Source organism: Talpa europaea, assembly GCF_964194135.1.
Source record: "Talpa europaea genome assembly, chromosome: 7".
In the NCBI taxonomy this organism is placed as follows: Eukaryota; Metazoa; Chordata; class Mammalia; order Eulipotyphla; family Talpidae; genus Talpa; species Talpa europaea.
In genome coordinates, this window is record NC_140074.1 from 45,137,238 (window position 1) to 45,162,004 (window position 24,767).

General features: G+C 37.1%; 1 pseudogene across 1 annotated transcript; it reads right to left on the minus strand.

Annotated features, from left to right (window-relative positions):
* Positions 1–23,803: 23,803 nt before the first annotated feature.
* On the minus strand, positions 23,804–24,565 carry LOC311173692 (farnesyl pyrophosphate synthase-like; annotated as a pseudogene). The gene has a single exon. The product of its transcript is annotated as a farnesyl pyrophosphate synthase-like (transcript).
* Positions 24,566–24,767: the final 202 nt, after the last annotated feature.

Below are 24,767 nucleotides of genomic sequence, written 5' to 3' on the forward strand. Positions count from 1 at the left end.
CTTTTCTTAACTGTAATTTATTTACAGAAAGAAAGGGGGAAAGGAAGAGAGGGAGGGAGGGAGCAATGGGCATGATTAGATGGTCAATAGTATTATTTTTCCAGCTTTAGCTCCTACTGTTCTGTATCCACAAAATCTCTTTTAGAACATCTAAAATAAAATCATGCACATCACACTCCTCAAACTTTACTTCTAACTTGTTCCCATGTCCAGTCAGGTTTATCTGACAAATTCATCTTTCTCTTATAATCTTGACCCTGAGTTGTCCTCAGCTGTGGTTTCACTTTCCAATTTATTTATTCATACAAGAACTGGGGTACAGGCCAGAGGTGTGGGGGTGAGAGGATTCACCAGAGACAGAGTGGGGAGCAGAACAGGCAGAGGAACTGAAATACACTGCAGAGGGGAGCAGTGGGTGAGTAAGGAGAAGTCTGCTGCACCATGTGGGTAGCTCCCTGACCGGGGATCAAACTTGTGCTGCAGTGGCTGCGGATGGATTCACAGGTTGCATCTTAACCCCTTGCACCCCCAGGGAGACCCACAATAGGATATTTTGAGAGAAACACGTTCACATAATTTTTCTTACAGCATATTGCTGCTATTGCTATACTATTCTATTAGTTACTGTCCACCTCTTACTGTGCCTAATTTACAAATTATACTTTATCATAGGTATGTATGTACAGGGAAAAAACCCAGTATAGAGTTTGTTACTATCTGCTGTTTCAGGTAGCGAGTGGGGGGTTTTCAAACTTATCTCCATGGATAAGGGGTGGGGGAGTTACTGTATTCTCTGCAAACTCCTATCCTGGCTTTATCATGATGAGAGTTTTCAATTTTGCCCTACACTGAATTATATCATAAAGCATCCTACATTAATTTGATGATGAAGGTCACCATACTCTTTTTCTTCCTCTTTATCTCCAGAGTAGGTAACAAGAGGGGTTTTTTGGCAGAGCAAATGAATATTTGCTCATTTATTAATCCACTCACTCTCCAACCATTTACTTACTCAGCAAACATTTGCTGACTAAATGGAAGGTACTTGCTAGGGGCTGCATAATCTACTTACAACAGATATGAATCATTCTTTGAATCTTCCTTTTTAAGACTCATCTTTTGTTCTCTTCCGCTCATAAAAACCCACATGACTGTTCTTATCTTATTTCCTTTGATGGTCTCTATCTTTTGTGCTGCTATTTTTGCTTAAAAATAAAAAAATGAACTATAGAGCAACAGTCGAGCAATAGGTAGCCAAGGCAGTTCTGGAAACATCTATGTAGTGCTGAGTCTACTTTTCCACCCTTAAGGCAAAAGTTTGCTAAGAAGCCCTTCTCTTGTACAGTTTCCTTAGTAACATTTTGCTTCACCCATTGGGCTGGGGTGCTTTATGTTAGGTTTCTCTTTCAGGTTTTGTCTTCCAGGGAAAACAAACCCTAACATAAGATGTGAGATTGTGTGATAGGTTTGAGGTGTTTTCTACCCAAGTAGCAAGGGGTGGCTTTAAGAGAGAGCTGGAGCTGACTGTGACCTGTTTGGGAGCAGATGGGAGACAATCTCCTTACCCTGATTGACACTGGAGGAGGAAATGTGACTGCTGGAGTGACCTATATTACATGTCTCCAACTTCAGATATTTCTTAAATGAGGGCAACTTAAATTTTTTTTAAAGATTTATTTTTATTTATTTATACATATAAGAACTGGGATGCAGGCTAGAGGCGCAGGAGGTGAGAGGATTCACCAGAGACAGAGTGGGGAGCAGAAAAGGCAGATATACTGAAATGCACTATTGAGAGGAGCAGCAGGCAAGACAGGAGAGGTCTGCTGTGCCATGTGGGTCAGCTCCCTGGCCAGGGATGGAACAGGGGCTGCAGTGGCTGGCAACACCTTGACAGCACTGAGACTCACCAGGAAGGACCACAACTTAAATTTTAAAGAAGTAATCAAAAATGTTTCAAGAGGTATTTCTTTTAGTGGTAGTTCTTTCAGAGCCCTACTTCTTAAATCAGATTTTTTTTTAAAAAAAGGCAGTGGTGGTATTGTCACTCTTACTAGCTCTGGTTTGCTTAAGACAGTGCTCTAAACTGTCCATATAAGCAGCCCAGGGGTACTGCCTGGACCCTGCCCCCCCCCCAACCCCCCGCCAGGCCTTCTGGAGGGCAGGAATAGATTGGCTTCAAAGTCAACTCTATTTTCCCATTGCCATGTTTTCCTCATTCTGTCAAAGTGATTCTAGTGACCATACACTTCTATTCACAAAGTGGAAAGATACAGGTTTTTTTCATGTTTAATTTTTACAGCTTTTCTCTACTTATAAAATTAAAGAATACTTATAAAAAGGCAAAGAGACGACATAAAAATAATCTAACATGCAAAAAATTACTTTTAACAGTTTTGTGTCTTTTTTGCTGTACATATAGAAATTATATTCATTGTTGTACAAAATTAACACTATACATTTATTGTGTGCTATTAGCTGTAATTTTTTCACTTAAGCATTGATTTTTAAAGATTGTAGTTTAAACACTGTAGGGCATTTTACTAATGTTATTTGACATCTGCAAATAAAGCTATTTGATCAAAAAGTGAGGGCACTTTTTTAGAACGCATTTTTTAAATGGGTGTACTCACACAAAAATCTATCAGTCAATATTTTCTGGCCATCAAAAATTCTCTCTAGCTTAAAAACTAGAAAGCAGCATTAAAAAAAAAACCTTAAGAATTTCTCAGTTGTTTTATCTAAAGACTGGCCTTTATAGGATGTGAACACGTTAGGATTTGGTTCAGAAGAACATTTACATTGACCTTTTACTCAGTTTGCTTTGGAAATGTACAAGATGTGGTGGATCTAAGCATTAGTAAATGCTTTTAATAAAAAATAAATTCCATTTCTCCTGAGAACAAGAGGTCATATTCCTTATTTGAATAATGTTAGGTAACTACAAGTGAAAAGGAAATCACAGAAATTACTGATTAAAAATCCTCTCCCTCTATAAATGTCCCAGTTTATTGTTAGCAACCCCCCCCCCGGGGGAAAGGCAGTTCCTGGATAGTCACAAAGTAGTATGTGTTGAAAACTACTCATTTTTGTACAGTGATAGACATATTTCATACTTTGTTGTAAGGGTAGGACCTGGGCACAGTGCAGGTTTTCCTGATCCCATGCAGACCGGGTAAAGGAGGAGTCAGAGTCCTCAGTAGTTTTGCAGGTCTTTTATTGGGGTTCAGCGGGTATATGGCAGGCAGGGGTGCTGGCTGGGGGGCTGGGAGGTTGGCAGACCCCCCAGCCCTCAGCAAGTCTTCAATCTGGGCTCTCTGGCGTTCTCTGCTTCGGCTTCTCCTTCAGGTTCTGCTGCTGCTACTGGTGCTGCTGCTGCTGCTGCTAGCGTCCCCCCGTGACGCCGCCCTTAAAAAGCACAGTCTTAGCTCAGCTGAATCCCATCTACCTATGCCCACACCCTATTCCAGGTGCCCGCCATCAGGCATGCACTCAGGACAAGGATCCATCATCTATCCTGATGGCGGAAGGGCAGAAAAGCCTGACATTTTCTTTACCCTACATTTGTCAAACATACCAGCATATTGAATTCTCATAAAAGCTGTGTGAGTTGAGTAGGCTGGGCTTAATATTCCCCCATTTAGAAGATATTGGTAAAGCAACTTGTTGAGATGACCCCCCAGTGAGCTCTACCTGGGAGCTATGCCTTTGTGTAATCCTCACCCCTTAAGAATCAACTGGATTTCATGACTTGCTCTAAATCAACAGAATGCAGAAAAGTTAATGTGATGCCATTTTTGTGATTAAGTTAGGAAAGATTGCGAATTCTGTCTCCCAAGCTGATTCTCTTTATTGCTCCTTAGCTTGAATGCTCAGATGCTGGGGAGGCCCACATGCTAAGGAGCTGATTTGACCACTAACCATATGCACCTGGAGGTGGATTTGTCTCCAGTGAAGCCTGTGATCTTCACAACCCAGCCAGTTCCTTAGTTGCAGCTTGTGGAGAACCCAGAAGTACAGAAGCCAGCTAAGACACACCCAGATTCCTGACTCTTAAAAACAATGTGGCAATACATTTGCATTGTTTTAATCCTCTTCATGGCAATTTGTTAACAGTAATAGACAATGAATAACAGGGTAAACTGAGGCAGAATATAACTTGTCTGTGGAAATATTAAAATATAGCCATATACAAAGTTTTTTAACACTTCTGCCTTGTAGAGGTGAGTTCTATGTGTTCTCTACTGCATTTGGACAGGCTTATGATTCCTTCCTCCCAAAAGTACACTGGAAATGATGCAGTGTGACTTCTAAGACTGAGTTGTGAAAAGCCATGCAGCTTCTGCCTTGGTTAATAAAGCCTATTTGAAGTCCTGACTTGCTGTGTAGGAAGTATGAATATTGACTTCCCTGAAGATGCCATATTGGGAGGAAGTCCAAGTTAACTAGACAGTCCACAGTCTCAGTTGAACCTACTCATCCAGTCCAGGTAACAGGCAGGTAAGGAAAGAAGCTTGCAGATAATTTCAGCTCCAGCCATTCCAGTCTTCCCCACTGAATCCTCAAACATTATGAGGCACAGATAAGACATGCCCACTATGCACTTTTTGAATTTCTAACCATGAGATTTCTAAGCATAATGAACCAGTTTTACTCTACTGATTTTCGGGGTGGTTTGTTACACTGTAATAGGCATCTGGATCACTGCCCAGTATTGCACAGCTTGTAAGTAGTAGAGTTGGAGCTTAGATCCAAGATTTTGATTCTTACTTCAGCATTTTTTCTACCACTCCAGATGTTGCCTTTTTATCTAGGGTGTTTATGTTTCTTTTCTCTTGTAAGAGAATTTCTCCAGCAGTGGTTATCTACTCTGGCAGCACACTAAGGAAGTATTAAAAGCACTGATGTCTGAGTCCTGTCCCCCAAAATGCTGACTCTTTGGTATGGGTTGCAGCTAGGCATCAAGGTTTTTACAAAATTTCCTATTCTAATATACAGCCAGATACAAAACCCACTGCTCTACAACAACATGCTACTCAGTGCAAAAGATCACAGTGACAATAATCCAATCAGTCCTCAAAAATCCATCTTAGTGGAATAAAGGAGAGACATAGAGAATCTAAGAAAGCATTTTATTTTTTAATTATAGTTCTATTGTGTCTGTGTGTATTTGCACCAGTGTGTTCATGTGAATATTTGGAAGCAGAATATTAGCTTGCCAACTTGTACATATGCCGGGTCACTTGCTAAGCACCATGAGTTATAATACTGCTAAGGCCTGATATGTTCACATTAAAGTAACTTAGATCTAGTTACAAGATAAGAGACTTTGAATCTAAAATGCCCTGGATTTTGGAAGTATTACTGTCCTACCTACTAAGATTCTTCAAAGAGGACAACCCTAATAGATTGAGAACTGTGAAGTTATTTTGAAATATAAATGTTCAGCACTGACTCATCTTGCCAGATAAATGACTTGATTCTAGATGCCAGGCTCACACCTCTCAAATATCAAAACTACATGTGTGTCAGATAAAGAGAAATATTGACAGGTCATAGGCTTTTAGAGCCATTTGCAAATCTTTGGAACCACAAAATTAAAATTGAGTGAAGGTCCACTAAATATTGTGAGCTATAATTCAATAAAGATATAAATGGTGGTATGGTAGCATAGAAGAAACAATGGCTTTTGTAATATATTTTAAACAAGAAGGTTTAAGAAACTTGAAGGAAGAATTTCTAGGGTATGTTTAGGGAGTTTACAATATACTGAATTACTCTACATATAAGCTACATATGAAGAAGCTGTAAAATTACAGATAACAATATTTTTATTTTAATAATCAAACTTGCTAAGAGACTAGATCTTCATCTACCACAAAAAAAGATAATTATGTAATATGATAGCGGTACTATTGCTGTAACGGCAGTCATACTACAATACATAAATGTAACAAATCAAAAATTTATATGTCACAATGCTATATGTCAACTATATTTCAGTAAAAAATTGTGATCCGGGCCTCCCCTGGTGGTGCAGCGGTTGAGCGCTGGGTTGCCAGGCTGCCCGCAGCCTCTGCAGCGCCAGTTCAATCCTCGGCCGCCGGCGAGGGTCCCACAAAAAAAAAAAAAAAAAAAATTGTGATCCAACATTTTTTAAAGCCAAAACATTGCTCTTGTTTGCAATGATGAAAGAAAAACATTGAAATCATGTAGTCAAACAAAGTAAATTTTCAAGAAATGGAGGAAAATGACTGTTGGAATATGAAGCTCATAGTGGAATAAACACACTTTGAGCAGAGAAAGGTGAAAATTAACACAAAAATTCCATCTCAATTTGATTAAATCACACAACCTTATACTATGTGAGTGAGTGAGTGTGTGTGTGTGTGTGTGTATTTCTAAGCTCATATATTTTATGCACCATGCAGAAATAGGAGGAGGGATGAAAACTGGAGAAAAGGGTACTGCATTAGCAGAGACATGGCTGAACCATATCAAATTGCAAATATATTGCTGTTCATGAAAACATGGCCTTGAGACAAACAGCAGGTTCTCCTTGTAAAGCACACCACCTGTGTGTGTGCCAATGGAACGCATTAATTCTAGCTTTATCTTTCCAGTTAATTCGGCAGGCCTGTGTCTGACTGGCTGTCCCTTAAATCAGAATCTGTCATTTTACAACATGCCTTTGCTAGCTGTTAACCTTCAGTCATGTCCAAGAATCACCCTACTTTGCTTAAGCTTTCACTTCTTTAACCATTTAAGAAAAACACTGCTCTTTCTCATTTTTTTTTACTTCAGAGGCACTGTCCAATTTCACACTGAATGATAAGCAGTATATTTCATCATTTGGCTTGAGTAAGTTTCCATGAAAAGGTAATTTTGACCTGGTCCTGGAGGTAGTCTACTGGAAGCTGCAAGAAATTCTAAAACACACACAGTATAAAGTCTTAAGAAAGTTTATATCATAGTTAGTGAATTGAGAAGTAAAACTGGTAAAAATTAAAATCCCATTATAAGACAACAATATGTCTATCCCAAACCCTTAACTGTTTGGTAATATATTGGTACGGTGGGTGGGCTTCAGCAGTGCGCTGAAGAACATGGACATATACATACATGGAAAGAAGACACCACATTAGAAGTAAAGAAAAAGTGATGTGTAAGAGGACATCAATGCATCCCCTTACATAGAGGAAGACACTGGTGGCTTGATATCACCATCATGAGATAGACTTATACAATGTGGTAAAGCATGAAATTTAGTAGCCCATAAATGTTTACTCCAATTTGACTGCAGTATTTTGTTTCTGACGGCTGCTACTTTCATTTCTATTCAACACTGCCTCTTCTATGAACTTGCTGTACATCTGCATTCCCACAAGACAAGGTTTTGTGTGTGAGAGAAAGCAGGCAAGCAGAGGAAATACAGAGGGAACCAGTTGGCTATTCCTGCTAATGACTCATTGTCTTGCTGTTAAGCAGAGAAAAGATGCTATAATCTGTTGATGCCATTCACCTTTCTGTCTATGCTTGGTTTATTTCCTATTTTCTAGGCAGCTTTCTGACAGTTCTGCAGTAATCAAATTAAGAGAGATATCACTGTGATAATTAAATGCTGTTTGATTCTTATTGCTCTGTATTGCACCTCCTTCCATGGTAATGGATATGCAGGAGAAAATTGTTCTGGAATCTGGAATTACCATATTCTCAGTAAAAGACAAGAACAAACTTCCTAATAATATTTGTGTGAGTCAACAATCATTTGTGAAGCAAGTAAAAAACCAAATATATATATATATTTATATTTATATATATTTATATATATTATATATATATTTGGTATATATATATATATATATATATATATATACATATATACACACACACCACAAGTAGTTGAATACCTGAAAAATCTGGAAGAGATGATGCAGAACAGGATACAACAACTAATTTTATTTTATTTTTATTTTAAATTTATAGGAATCATAACCTCTGAGATTTTTCTCCCTCATAGGTCCTAATCATACATGCTCAGAATTTGGAAAAGAAATGTTTAGATTGGTAAAACCATAGACATTTGCTAAGAGTTGACTCAGAATAACTCACCCTGCGGATTTTTATGGGGTGATGGGACCATTTTCATGCACTGTTGATCGAAAGGAAGATGTAGGTCAAATGTAGTATCACCATTTAAAAAAAATGCAAAAAAAAATTGCATGTCTGCATGTCTCTTTCTATTTATCAGTCTCTACATAGAAAAAAAAAAATCCGGGGGAATACACATCTAATTGTGACTAGTGACTGATTTACCAGAGGGAATTTGGTAGGGGTGGAATGGAGAAAATGAAGAAGGATGACATCTTACTTTACATATCTCTGTAATTTTTCAATTTTTGCAGTTAATTACATTTGAAGTTTAAAGATGCCTCACAGAGAAAAGTTAATAAGTAAATAAATCTCCAACTGGGATCTAAAATACAAAAATGAGTTGCTTAAAATGACAGTATAATGATTTTTTACAGATGATAAATTAACTGCTTTAATTTCACTATGATGTGTTTATAAAAGCTTGTGGGAAAAATAACAAATGTATTTGGATGTAATGTCTTCAATGGCAAATATCTTGCTCCCTGGAAATAACAGAAAGGAGATAAACTATGAAGATGACAGAACTTTACAGGACAGAAAGACCTGGGATTGAACTATAATATTATTATAAACACACGTCTGAAGTTACAAAAACAAAACAGAACAACCCCAAAACTATCTGCTCAAGCATTTATTGGAAGTGTTGCTTTAAAATGTAAATTTTTAGGGTCCTCCCTGGAGCCACAAGGGGTTGGGTCTCAGCACTATGAAGCTATCCACAGCCACTGCAGCATGAATTGGAATTCGATCCCCAGCCAGGGACCTAAACCACACGGCACAGCAGACCTCTCCTGTCTGGCTGGCTGCTCCCCTCACAGTATATTTCAGTCAATCTAAGTGCTCTGCTCCTTATTCTATCTCTGATGAATCCTCTCACCCCCCACACCTCTGGCCTGCACCCCAACTCTTGTAAGTGTAAATAAATAAATCTTTTTAAAAAATGTAAATTTTTAAAAGTAAATTTAATTTTGTAAACATTTTTTGATTATCCAGTGCTATGGACTGAATTGTCCCCTCAACTTCCTCCTCAACAAATCTACAGATTAAAACCCTCATCTTCAATGTGACTATATTTGATGGAGCCTTTAAGGAGGTAATTAAGATTAAATAAGGTCATAATGGTGAAGTCCCAATGCAATAGAACTGGCGTCCTAATAAAAAAAGGAAGAGATACCAGGAATGTTCATCCACAAAGACCAGTAAAAGATAGTTATCCATCAAAAAGGACGGAAGGTCTCATTAGAAGTGAACCCTGCTGGCAATCTCATCTTGGATTTTCCAATCTTTAAGACTATGACAAAATAAATTTCTTTTGTATAAACTGCCCAGTCTATGGTCTTCTCTTTTGGCAGCCCAAACCAGTTAATATATCCTGCACCAAGTTGTGGTGTAGGAGTTTGGGGAAAGGTTACAGAATGAACAATGCAAGGGGTAAAATCATAACAGTATATTAAGAGTATGAGCTTGGAGCAAGAATGCACTGGGCAATCTTGAACTAGTTACTTAACCTCTCTGAGCATTGATTTACAGTCTGTAAGTTGAAGATAATAGTATGCAGAAATGTTATGAGAATTAAATGTTTACTATTTATACAAAATCCAGAGCAATGCTTGGCACAAAATAAACACAATAGAAATATTCATTAAACAATAGATAAGCATACAGCATTTTGGAAAAGATGATATGAAATCAGAAATATAAGTAGCAACTTTAAACAATATTGATTGGCTTATAATTTTTATTTAGCATGCTAGATAAACATATGTGTTACCTTCAGAAACCATGGAGAACCTCCCTTAATGAAAATCCAAACTTTATTATTAAAAAAGGAATATAAAATTCATAATAATGTATAAATATTAGTTTATTAATTCTGAAAAATATACTACTGTAACTTTGTGTCAGGTATAGGAGAACTCTATATTATCTTTGTAATAATTCTGTAAGTCTAAAACTAAATTAAAGCAAATAATTGTTTTTAAAAAAGGTAAATTAAGAAGCAAATATCAGCAGAAATATTGACCGTTAAATGATAGAATTTAAGAGTTGAGCTACAGTAAACTTTAATTCACCCCTGTCTATTTTCCAAAGGATGGGTGATTTTAAACTTTCTTTATACTTATATAATTTTCAAGGATAAATCCACATAGGAAACAAAAAAGATGCAGGGTAGGACTTTGGGGAAGGAAAAGACACTAACCTAGAAGGCAGAACATCATATTTAATTGAGTTCTGCCTTGAACTAGAGTGTGACCTCAGGCATAAGACAGTAACAGTTCTAGGTCAATTTTCTATTGTTTATTTTTAGACCTAACATTCTGGATTCTAAACTTCATGTGCAACCACTGTACAAGTAAGACAGTCCCCCAGGGCAGACTTTACTTGATACTTTATACAAACCTATAGAAAAAATACTGTATACATTTGTATGCCAATTTATGAGAGCCTGTGAATAGATTCTGAAACAACTAGACAAATAGACTTTTTTTTTTTTAAACAGCATTCCGGCAGATGTTCAAGTCTATACAATTCAACAAACCAATCATTTAGGTTTGGATAGGAGTACTTTGGGCCAGCCCTGATGTGATGCTAAAATATTTACAGAAAGCTTGCAAGGGAAAGATGACATTCTAAATAAGCACATGCTACACCAGATGTTATTAACAGACCATTTTTGATGCAGAGAAATGGAGACCTGGAATTTTCCTACAAAGGCAATTGAACAAGAGAGATTGTGAACTAGGGCAAGAAATTTTCAAGCCAAAGAGAAGAAAAACTCACAAAGTTTCAAAAAAAAAAATGGAGCTTGATGGCAACTGATGTCAAAGTAATGCCATTACAGATATACTGTGATGCAATAATACACAGAATTGATTCTGAAAGCCACCTATTAAGAAAGTGTGGAAGGATAATGACTGCTACTCATTCAACAAATCTGAGGAGAAACTCAATTGTCCCAGAAGCCATTTTCTACTGCACTACCAGTTTTTATGAACAAATTTTCACTCATATTGTAATGTTACTGTAAAAGCAATGTTTACAATATTTTCCTTTTGTGAGATACAAGAAAACTCAATGTGGTCATGGTCTATGATTTTTTAACCAAGTCATAATCTCATTTAGCAAATTATTAAATGTAGTAAAGACCCATATCCTTCATACCCTGCACATCATTTGATTTAATGTGATTGTACATTGACGTAAATGAAGCTTACTTTATTTTTAACCATTTTTAATAGCATTGGTTGAGATAAAAGTTCAAGAAAATGGACTCCAACATTGGCTTTGAACCTGAGGTAATTTAAAAGATTTATATTGACATATCAAACACTAATGGCATCCCCAATTGTTCTTCTTGATCAATTAAATAGCCATTCCAGAGCTCAATCCCTTGGTGCAGACTTAAATATGGGCAGGGTATGATTGTGAAAATAATGATGTGTTTTAGGTGTAGTAAAGGGATTCTCATCTGCTTATTTTTATCTAGAAGAATGTTGTTTTTTTTTTTTTTAATATGGAAACAAAAGACTAGGGGGACCTAGAAAGTTCATTTTATTTTTACTTTTTCAAAGCATTTTTAACTGTATTTTTTTATTGATGCAAAGTTGGTTTACAACACTACATGATTCAGAAGTACAGGTTCACACCTTTGATGCATGTTACCACACATGCTCTCACCAAAGCACCCATAATTCTCCACTATAGTCCATTTTGCCCCCTACTTTGCCCTCACCCCTATCCTCCTCCTCTGGTAGTCTAAATTCTACAGTCAAATTTCTAGAGTTTGTTTGCTTTAGGTTTTCCTGTTCCTTTCTCTTATTCTCTATATTCCATATATGAGTGAAATAATCTGTATTTGTCTTTCTCTTTCTGATTCATTTCACTTAGCAAGTGCTCAAGTTACATCCATGTTGCTGCAAATGGCAAGAGTTCTTCTCTTTTCATGGCTGACTAGTACAGTAAGGTTTTATTACAATAGTCAATAGAAAATCCTATGGATATAAGGACCTAAGTATCTCAGTAACTTACACAATAATTTGTACTTCCAAGAGCTCATGATGGAAACCTTTTTGCCACAACCAATAAAATGCATGTAAATACTTAGTTTGTTTGATATGTGTGTGTGTGTATCACACATATGTGATATCAGCTAAATAAAATTTTGTGCCTCTATTGCGCCAATTTCCAACCATTTTACTCTTGCTCAGACTCACTGTATCACACAACTTAAGCTGCATAAATTAATGAGCAATGATTTATCTCATGGGTTGTGATGAATCATATGGAAGATAATGGAAACAAAGTCCAGGTCACCATACCTAACACATAATACTTGCTCAGAAAAAGGAATTCTCTTTTTCCTTCCCTTCATCTTCCTGACCATTTAGAGTGCCTGTGCTTTTGCTCACTTTTTCTCACATTGAGTCTTCTTTATTCAAATTCTTCCAGAATTCTCTATAGGACCTCTTTGATGACTAATCCATCTACCTCAAAGTCAGCTTCACTGTATGTGTTTTAGTGTTGTGCTAGAAAAATCTCTCCTTTGCATGTCCCTATATTTGATTTTACTTTGCTTCTCCTTCTTCCTAATTAGGTCTTATTTCCTAGCCTGTGTGACACAGTATATGACACAGTACATATTTATTAAATGGGATATTAATGCTTCTCTGACTTAAAAATAATTACCTTGGAGCAATTTGGAGTCTTCCCTTCCTCATGCTAACTAACTTAAGGCACAGGCCCTTTTATTTTGAATTTGCTTTCTCGTGTCTGTGTAGGGCTGATTCTGAACTTCCTGTTTCACTTTAGGATGAACCACTTTTAAGACAGAATAATAATTGCTAACAATACTATACAACTTTACAGTTTAAAATGGCATTTCACACATTATTTCACTTAGTCTTCACCACTTTATTATAGCACTGGCTTTTGGAGTTCAGTTGAATTAGGGTGGAATCTTGACAATATATCGCTTAATAGCTATGAGATTTTAATGCAGTTACTTGATCTCTGCAACCCTTAGCTCCTCACTTATAAGATAAAAAAAAAAAAAGAATCACGCTTCTTAGGATGATTATGAGAAACAATTATCTATCTAATCTATCTATCTTATAGATCTGTGTGTATGTGTATGTATCATGTACTGTAGTCAGAATTTAATCAATAGGATGGGTCCCATTTAATAAATGAGTTATTATTATTTTATAAATGAGGAAACTGAGGCAGAGAGTGCAAAAGAAGCAATCAAAAGAATTTGAATAAAAAATTTTCATTTTAATGCCATGTTCCAATCTACTTTTCTGCCCTCCTAGCAAAGCAGCCTCCATGCAAAAAGCTTCCTCACACTTTCTTTAATTTGATCTTTATAACAACCCTAAAAGGTTTGTGTAGAAAATTACACTTTAGCTCAGTGGGGAAGTGAATTTTAATGGATGTGTTTTAATGGCTGCTCAAGCTAATTGAAAAGGTTGGCCAGCATTACAGCCCCAACAAACAGAGAAGTAGAGCAGAAATACAAAGGAATAATGCATATGTAAACTGAGATGACCTGGTCCTGAGAACACCAGGTTGATGGCACTCACCCAAGACAGATGGAGTGAACAGGGACTCACAAAAACTGGAAACCAAACTCACTCTCAGCTGATGCTTGAAGGTAATTCCTCTTTTTTTTTTTTTTTTTTTTTTTGTTATCTGGGATGCTTGGGGGTAAACTGAGGACTTTCTGTTTGGAAAAGAACACAGGCATCAATGAAGAAGCTATTGTACTTTGAAGCCAAAATCTTGGTAATTACATAGTCATGTCATTCTACAGCAGTGCAAAATAAATAGATAGGTGATGATGGACATGCCATACAGAATTTATTTTAGGCTGCCAATTTTCATAGCCTCACCAACCACAGTATTGGTTATGTGGTGGGACCAGTCATTCCTATGTAAACCTCTGTCCCAATTATTTCCCTCAAAGTACCAGAGGTTAAACAGAAAATCACTGCCACTTTAACATGCAGAGGAATTGAGCTCTCTTTTTCTTCAATATCTTCCCTCCCTGCTAGCCTGGGCTCTCTCTTTCATAACCAGTAGACATACTGACGTATCTTCCTAGAAGAAAGATAAATATTTCCCTGAGATAGTTTCTGTTTCAATCTTCAGAGAATATAAGCTGCTATCAGCTTATACTTAAGTGCACCTAGTTCCTGCCATATTCACAGCTCATCATAGTACTATTGGTAGGTGTATTAGTCAGGATTCTCCAAAGCAATAGAACCAAGGGAATAGGTAATGAGTTCTTTAGGGGTGGGAATGTTAAGGGGGAGCAGGGGAGGTTTTTTTAAGAAATAAACTTACATGATTGTGGAGACTGGCCAATCCAAAATCTTCAAAGGTAGGACAGTAGTCTGTAGACCCAGTAAAAGTTGATTTCTGCAGCTTAAGTCTGAAGGTAGGTTGCTGGCAGAATTCCCCATTTCTGGGGAGGGGGGGCAGACAGTCTATTTTGCAAGACCTCAATTGATTGGAGAATGTCCACTCACATTATGGAGGTTAATCTGTTTAATTCAAAGTCTACTGATTTAGGGCCTCCTTAGTGGTGCAAGGGGTTAAGCACAGCACTATGAAGCAATCTGCAGCCTCTGCAGCACAAATTCGATCCCCTGCCGACCAGGGAGCAATCCACAGGGTGCAGCAGACCTCTTCTGTCTCACCTGCTGCTCCTCTCACCAGTGTATTTCAGTCAGTCTGCCTGTTCTGTTCCCCACTCTCTTGTGAATCCTCTCACCTCCCGCACCTCTGGCCTGTACTGTATCCCAGTTCTTGTATGCATAAATAAATAAATGTTAAAAAAAAGTCTACTGGTTTAAATGTTCATCTTATCTAAAAAATACTTGCATAGCAACATCAAGATATGTTTGACCATATATTTGAGTAGTGTTGCCTAGCCACTGACATATAAAATTAACAACCACAGGAGTAATTATAATACAGGGAACAAATTTTGTATCATATCCAACACAGAAAACAAACAGTGAAAACTAGCTATTATTATTGTTATTATTCTTATTGAGTACCTATATTTATTGCTGGGGTATTAGAGTAGGTTCTGAAGACATTACAACTCACAAGACACAATCTTGTTCTACAAGGAAATTGCAATCTAAACATGTATCCTTGTAAGCTACCTGAAAGAGGGTAGGAGTAACATGAGAAATAAGGGTATTTAAGAAAATGCTTAAAAAGGGACTCAAATCAGAATGGATTGGGGGACAGTGATAACTTACTTAAGGTCTAATGGTGAATAAATAGACTCTGGTCAAGTAAATGGACATAGGAGAAGGGGCAAAAGATGTTTGTTAAGAGAGTAAGTGCATGAAACTAGAAAAGAAAAGTCACTGTCTACTCATAGAACTATGGGTAGTTTATCATTTTGGGGGTGCAGGATGCAAGAAGCAAGGAAAGACAAAAAGGCAGAGAGATCGATAGGTTTAAGCCTATAAAGGGCTTCTACTAAGCTTAATAGTTTGGACTTTATCCCAAAACCAATGATAACTTAAAATATGGTAATGATCTTGGAAATGAAGAGACAAATGGGAGGTTTCCATAAGTGAAGTGGATAAGACCTGACGATTGATTAAATGTTTGAGCTGGGGAGAAAGAGGACAGCTGAGATTTAAGAGTGAGCTAGGCTGTGTTTAGAAGCTGCCATAACTCTTTTGGACCTAATGAAGGATATTTTGTAAAACATTGGAGGACTTTGCACTACAAAGTACTTAGGCATGTACTCTTTCTGGTTTTTTTATTTCCCTCATCTATAAAATGAAGATGTTGGACTCAATGCTCTTTGGTAAGTCTTGTCTTACCATAAAATTCTACAATCCTGGACTGCTTTTTAACTTTACATATATATACATTTTTAATGCTTTTTATACTATGAAGTTCTTAAACTAAAAAGCAATAAATACCATTATCATACTGTTATTTACTATGATTTTGCAGTTATTACAGGATATCACAATAAGAAGTATCAGGAAATTAGATAACACATGCTAGTATCTTTCATAATGCTCTGTGTGAACTGTCAGAAAAATAGGGGTGTTTGACACTGCAGATCTGAACAGATAGACAAATTGTTCTAACTAGAATCATAGCAGATAAGCAAATTTCTATGAATAGTGAAACAAACCAAAAAGCTGATTGGTGAAAAAGATGCATGGGAGAGAGAAACATGTAAACTGTTTTTCTAGTTTGTGTTTGCAAAAAAAAAAAAAAAAAAAGATTGCTCTGGTTTTAAGCACTTGGTTTATCTTTTATGACACTTGAAACCAGTGTTTGCTCTACAGCTTAAAGTTTATTTGGTGAGCTAATAAAGCACCTGAAGAATCTGAGGAGAGGATAAAATCAAATGAGGATTTGAACTGAAAACCAGTCTGGATAGTCATTGTGAGCTCCCTGAAATGGAACTTGAACCATTATTTTAAAATGTTTTTGAACAACATGTGAACAGTGAAAAGACTTTCAGAGACAATATAGAATAAGTCATTTGGAACCTGGTTGATGGGTTACTGCAGTTTTTTTTTTACCTGAAAAACTTAAGAAACTAAACCTGAGTCTGTGATTCAACTTTGAGATTTTTCAAGTACAGTTCAGGAAGCATCTTAAATATCATATATGGAGTTGATTGTCATTATTTGTAAGTCGTGATCAAAAATTCAGAATGCATAATCAACGTGTGTGTGTGGAGGTTGTCTATATCTTGCTAGATACTATCTTAAAAATAACCTGAAAATTTAGTTCTAATTAGCTTTCTCATATTGCACCTACTTGTGTAAATAATAATTACAGGTCATGTTAGTAATTCTAATTTTCTTGGGGGAAGGAGAGAGATCTGTTCAAGCATCACTTTCAAAAAGCCTGTCAGGTAACGTTATTGAGTTCTATCCTAAGGGATAAAGGATTCCGTTTCATCTAAGACCGAGATAACTCTGATACATTTTCTGATCTCACAATAATAATCATATATATGATCTTTATCATTTCATTGAATTAATGATCAAGTAGTGACTCACATTTTTCTTCCCTGATTTAAATCTAAATCTGAGCATTACCTCCTCTTAAAGATAGTCTCAAATAATCCTTTCTGTTATATAGCTGTAACTCTAATTCTTTTCAATGTATTCAAATTACATATCATATTTTTTCAAACAAATGCTATCATAATGTAAATTTCCTGAAATATTTAAGTAATTTTAGATATATTATTTGAAGGGGATAAATTCAGACAATCTGAATAATAATGCTTTAGATAATTTTGCTATTCTCATGCTCTCTCTATTTCATCTCTATTTTATTATATTCCTTTAAGGACAAGCTCAGTGCTTATTTTTCAAAATGTGTTTGAAGCATTCATTGGAATCTTCAGTCCTTGCTGGTACCCAAATTAAGAACGGGCCAAGGTGAGTCATCCAACCGGGCTGAAGATGCTTCCAGAATTGATAACGAAAGGAGAGGACCAGAAGAATGAATCCAATCTGAAGTCATCAGAGAATGCAGAGGAGTAATTTGGGAAAATCAAGGTAAGCTACCTATTGCAAAGGGCAAGAACAAGAAACAAAATGAAAAAGAGTGGCAAGTCAAAGGCAAGACAAGCTGAGCTGACCTGAAACAATAAGGCACAAGGGCAGGATCTGGAACACGAGTGCTCTGTGGTGAATATACTTTCCAGTGTAGGGTTCCAGCCTCTCTGTTTTAATGGCTTTGTAGACAGGCCAGAATAGACTCCTTGTGAATCAAAGGACATTTTTCCTCACCCAGAATCATTCCTAAGTAGCTTCTATACCCAAATCTGATACCTACTTTGCTTTCACAGGTTGGGGACACCTCCTTTCCAAGCAGAATAAGGAGATGGGCAACCATCTATTTTTATGAGCTCAGAGGAAAGGAGAAACAATGGAAAGCACTTCTAATGAGGCCCAAAGAACTTTTGTCTCACTTCCATTGTATTCATAATCTCCGTCCCCCTTCTGTCACTTAAATTTATCTTTTATATACATTTTTTTTCTTGAACTATATTTAAGTTCTGCTCTTCAGGGAATATAGTAAGTTGGTGAGGGAAGACTTAAAGATTTAAGCATTTGCTCTTTCCTGGATTAACCCAGCTACACTAAAGAACAACCAGAGTTGACATGGTTGTTCTCTACACTGAAAGGCATATCAACTAAATTCAGAAGTAAACAGACTTTTCTAAACTCTTGCCATTGTGACAACATGGATGGAACTAGAAGGCATTATGCTAAGTGAAATAAGTCACAAAGAGAAAGACATATATTGGATGATGTCACTTATATGTGGAATATGAGAAACAAAGGGTTTCAGATAAAGCCAAACCAATAACAAAACCTAGAAATCTGACTGTATAATTAAGGCTACTGGAAGGGGAGGAAGAAGGGGAGAAAAAAGAGAGGATAGAGCACAATGGACAATGGGGGAGGACTATCTGTGTTTTGGTGGTGGCTGTGGTGCGGTAACACATGCCTGAAGGGTGTGATCCTATTCCTCTAAATCATATAGCGTTTGTTCTAAACCAATGTAGCCCAATACAAATAAAATACTACTAAAGAGAAAAATTACAAATTAAGGTATTGTTTAGCAAGGATGGAGATATAGGGCATAAGCAGAGAGGCATCCCCACAGTTCCATTTTATAAAGTATTCTCACATGTTGGGGCATCTTAGAATATTTCATTTGAAAAATAGGTTATCTTTTCTCTGCAAAATTTCAATAACTATTACCTAATAAAATAAGTGTTTTCCAAGCTGAAGGGGTATTCCCAGACACCAATAAATGTCTTATAATCTAGAATCACATTGCCCTAATGGCTGCTGACCTTGAGAATTGGAGGGGAAAGAGGCTGGGAAGAAACAGAAAAACAAAGAAAAAAAAAAGAGAGAAGCTTCATGATTTTTGTTTCTCAAGTACACTCAATCAATCCATGCTAGTGACCATCTATGAACTTAAAACTCAAGTGGCTACCCAGCAATCTCACTCCTAGCTATTTATTTGAAGAGAAAGATTAAGCTACAAAAAGCTTTATATGGGAATGTTCATAGCAAATATATTCATCATCTTCAGCAAAACAAAGCATGGCGCATCCATGAACTGGAAGAACTCAGCAATAAAAATGGATAAACTACTGAACGACAACATGAATAAATCTCTAAGTTACTGTGATGAGTTAAAGAAGCCAGCAGATCAGACACAAAAGAGTACAAACTGTATGATTCCATTCATATGAAGTTCTAGAATAAGCAAGTCTGATCTATGGTAGGAAAAAAAAATCAGAACAGTGGTGATTTCAGGGAGGGATTTGGCTGTAAAGATACACCAAGGATCTTTCTAGAGTGAGAAAAATTTCCTGTATTTTGGTTGAGGTACTGCTTATATATTTGTTAAAACTGATCAAATTCTACTTGTAAATATGTCTCTCACTATATGAAAATTTTTACCCCAATAGACTTAACTTGTGGGGAAAATACTCAACTAGGAAATTATTTATGGAAAAAAAATCACAAGAAAACAGAAAAATATCTTTATGAATTCAGAATAGAAAACAACTTCCCAATAAGATAAAGTTATATATAGAAAATATTGAAAATATCTTTTCAAGATTTAAAAATCAGGTAAAAAGGAAATGTACAGAAAAGGTCACTTCAGAAATGATCAATAAACATTTCAAGGAATTTCAAAGAATTCGTGACCTCACGAGTAATCAGATAAATGCAAATATTTCAAAAAGAAACTATTTCATACTTATTAGATTGGCAATAACTTCAGAGTGCTGTGGTCTAGTAATGGGGTGGGACTGTAAATCATATTGTACTGTGGAGCTGTTGATCAGTTCAGCCATTTTAGTAAAAAGCACATCCTAGTACCTAGCAATTGAATTTCTCTTATAGACCCCAGAGAAACAAGCACCTGGGCACCCAAGCATTTGCAAGAATGGTTATTGTAGCTGTGTTTGTTCCAGTTAAAAAGTAGATTCTACCTTAATGTCCATTAATAATGAGAATGTTAAGAAGGTGCTATACTCATGATGTAATATTACATGACAGCTAAAAGAAATTAGATCAACATGCATCAAGATGGATATATCTCAAAAACTGTTAAAATAAAATATAATACTATATTTAATTTACAGTACTTATATTTATATCCAGATGTCTAAAAACTTAATTAGAAGGATCCTCACTTAAAAACTTGGTATTTACTATATATCAGGAGCAGGCCTAAGAGTTCAATTAATAGTTGTAATAATTTTTTAAATAAGTACAATAATTAAAACTGAATTGATAGTTGAAAAGGACTTTATCTGAAATATGTTATTAAAAGTAATAGAAAGAAACATCTAAATGCAGATCAATTCTTTGATTTATTTCTTATACAGAAATTAACTCAAAATGAATGAATGAACATTCAGATGTTGAGTCATCTGTGACCTTAGGTTAGACAAGTATTCTTAGAAATGATGTCTAAAGCACAAGCCATCTCCCCAGTCAATGTGAAAACTCTGACCTCAAAAAAAACGCAAAAATTTTGCACTGTTAAAGACACTATTAAAAGCATGAAGAAAAAAGCCACACATTGGAAGAAATTATTGTATCCTGAATATCTGAAGAACTATGAAGATTCAATAAGAAGAAAATAGATGATCTTTCTTTTAATAGGCAAAGATTTGCACAGACACTTCACAAAAGGAGATATATGGATAGTCAACAAGCACATGAAAGATGACCAACATTGTTAATCACTAGAGAAATACAAATTAAAACCAAGATAACACTGCACCTATCAGAATCGCTTAACAGCAAATGAATCTGACAATTAATTCCAAGTGCTGAGGGAGATGATGGGCAACTGGAATCTCAGGTATTGCTGCTGGAGCTGCAGAGTGGCTACAGTCCCTTTGGAAAACCTCAGTCAAAAGAATGTAGGTGCTGCAGTTGAAATCAGGCAGCCTATGAAGAAGTGGTAACGGCAAGAGAATAATGAGTGGTGGGGGGGACCCACTGCATCTGTTTCCATCCCCATATACTTCAGTTCTAATTTATAGAGAGCTCTGCCAATTTCCTGTAAGTAGGCTAATCCAACCATAAAGATTAATAATCTTCATATCCCACAATGCTTTTTCCATAACTCTGACCAAAGATCACAAAAAAGAAGAGACAAAATGTGGTGTTTGCCATTATTTCCTGATACAACCAAACCAATAACCTGCACACCAGTGCCCTGCATAATTGAAGGGAGCCTGCTCCATCCCTAGGGGACACTAGCCAGGGTTACCAACCCTACATTCCATTCCTCTGCATGGAAATCACCCATTGCAGACTGAAAAATGTTTTTATAGATTGAGATTCCTGTGTGAATCTAGTGAAATAGAGAGGGGGAGGGAGAAAAGGGAGAAGAGAAGCAGAAAGAGGGAAAGAAAGAGGAAGAATAAAAGCCCCTGCCTGCCTTTCTGTCAATGTCTCTTCAGCCTCTTGGTTCTTTCCCCGAGGGCAGCCCTGAAGTCCTGGAACAGGTCCCAGAAATGCGGCTCTTCTTGTAGTTTAATGTCTTCTGGGAATTGTGCCCACATCTGTATCTCCTCTTCCAGTTCACCTAGATCTGCTGCCTTGTGCCAAATATTATTGGTAAGTCGAGGCGATTTAAAAACTGGCCATAATGCTTACAAATCTTGAAATCTTGAATCCTGTCTTGCCCCCTACTATGGTAGACAGTGGTATGCATAAGGAAGCCTAGGCAGGGCCCATCTGGTTGCATCCCTTTCCTCATGTAACTCTATTAGGTGACTTTAGAAAATCAACTTTATTAGACATTATTTGCATAGAACAAAATGCACTTATGTAAAATGTACAACTTGAGTTTTAACAAATATGTAAGTATATGTAATAATATGGAATTACTGTTATACAATTACATATTATAATAATATGTAAGTATATAAGCATCACTACAATTGAGATACAGAGCATTTTTATCACCCCCAAATATGTTCCTCTGGTCTTTGCAGCCAATCTCTCCCCTAGAAAACCACTGCTCTACAGTCTATTATTGTTAGTCTTGCCTTTACTTAGAATATAATGGAAGTCGAACTATAAAATACTACATTTTATGTCTGACTTCTTTTTCTTATCTAACTTTGAAACTCATTCATTTTATTGCATGTTAGTAGTTTACCCATTTTTATTGCTGAATAGCATTCCAGATCATTTCGAGTATCAGGACAACTTTGCTACCAATGGAGAAAGAGCTAGACCAGCGATAGCAAGCCAAATGCCTAGAAAAGTCAGGCAAGTATTACAAATGAGAGAAAGGGGCAGGTGTAAAAAAATTTATTCTTGAAACTAGACTCTCTTATCCTATTTTTATTTTCCAAAAAAAAAAAAATTCCTTTTTTTCAACTTTGAAGTAAGTATAAATGGAAGTATGTTGATAAATGGCAACTGACATTTGGCCTTGATTTTTTGGTGGAACGATAAGAAAGGAGAGCAGTAAATCACAGATTCCATGCCCATCTAAGGGAAACAACACACAATGTGAGAATGCGGGACCAGGTTTCATATCTTATTGTTCTGGAGAAATAGAAAACTTGGGTTTGTATGTGAAATATTTTGACTTTTTAATGTTGAAAATTAAATTACACCTTTATTAAAACACTGGACAGGCCAACTCTGTTTAGCTGTCCCATACCCCAAAGAAACAAAGATCTGGGGAACCAGATGTAGGAGCCAGATGTGGACCTGGAGGCATCAATTTGTGTCCTCTGATGTGGACAGACTAAAAGCTAACCCAAACCACCTACTCCTGGCATGCTTTTTTGCAGAATCATCTTGGTCCTGCTCAGCCCTCCCAGTCTAGAACAAGTCCCAGGGTTGGATTACTTCGTTGCCTGTGTGAATGATAAGGGAAAAAAAAGAGAAGCAAAAAATCATTCTAAGATCCTGAGAAGAAAAGAGGAAGCATATATTTGTTATGGGTCAATTTTTATTTTCTTTCAGTTCCCCCATACTGCAACAGGTTAGGAAGACAGACATATATTAGGATCACCAGGGTGGGAAAATGAAGATTTTCAGGTACTTCCTGGTTTGCTTAACTAGAACATCTGTGGTTGGTGGTTGGACCTGCTATGGATCTCCATTTTAACAAGCTCCTTCAGTAATTCCTATCCACACTAAAATTTTACACCATTGTCAAATTATTCTGCCTTTACTACAAAGGACTGAGTTGTCATTGGGAGTCCATTTTGTTCTACATTAAAATTTTGAGGTTTCATTTATAATAGGGAAAGCAGAAAGGCCTTGAGCGCTCCCTAGGGGTTAGCTTGGAAAGTGAACAGCTTCTCAATGATTCGTGATTTTTTTCAGAAGTGGTAGGAATAAAAGTAACAGGTTGCATTTTTTTGAGCATCAGGCACTGTGACATTCAAATGAATGATCTCATTTAAACCTATGAGACAGGTGCTATATTAACCTGTACTTTATGGAGGGGGAAATTCATGCACAAATCCAGTGGCATGCTTAATATTTCCTCCTCAAAACATATGCATATTTTCAAGGTTAGACAATAATTTATTGAGGTCTTCCCCTTCCTGTCCTAGTCTCTAGGTCACCTTTTCCACTTGTAGATCTTGTGGGCTAGTCCTAGGAAAATGAACAGGGGCAGGAGCTTGAAAATTCACAGGGCAGTTGTAACTGTCTTCCTCAGACTGTGTGAACAGGGCTGGCAGACTCAGCTCTCCATATATGCCTTCGCCTGGTCCACCTTCTCAGCCTCCTTCTGCTCCTAATTCTCCTGTAGTACCTGGTGCTGTTCTGGAGAGGCCTGCTACAGACACTGAACCACCAGCCAGCTGCCTTAGTTGAACTGGATGTCAGTATCAATCTAGCCTGTTTCACTGGGGCCCACAAAGATGTCAAGGTAGTCATCCTGGGTCTTAAAGAAGTCTTCCATCTCCAGCAGGATCTTCTCGGCATTGGCAGGCTCCTGTTTCCTGTCAATGCCTGCCATGTACCTGGCAGCAGCTACAGGGAGGCAGAAAGAATAGAAAGCATTCTTGTACTTGACAATGGATTTGTACCTCTTTTCAGTGAATCTGTCAGGATCCACTGGGGAGCTGTGATGAGGTCCAGGGCCTGTCGATCTCAGTCTGATAGGAACTCTGCGGGAAGAGCACCATCAAGTTCAGGTAACAGGGCTGCTCTGGGCAGCAGAGCTTCCGCAGGCGGTAGATACATGCTTCCAGCAGCACAGTAGCATTGTTAATGGCGAACAAACCTCTGCCAGGCTTTTGGGACCAGTAGGGCCACCCTGGTCAGGTGAGGGATGAATCCATGATGTCGTCTGACTCCAGGAGGAAAGCCTGGAGCAGTTTCATGCACCAGTCCATAGTCAGGGTCCACCAGAGATTATCAGTGGTTGCTTCCTCAGCTCCAGCAGCTCCTGAATGTGCTCAGCACATCAAACCCCAATGGTTCTTGCTTCCCAATGGGTTAACCAGAACCTCTGTGTGCCAGGCAATAGCATCTCCCATCTCTGGTGCCCTAGTTCATCCTTAGTCAGCACCT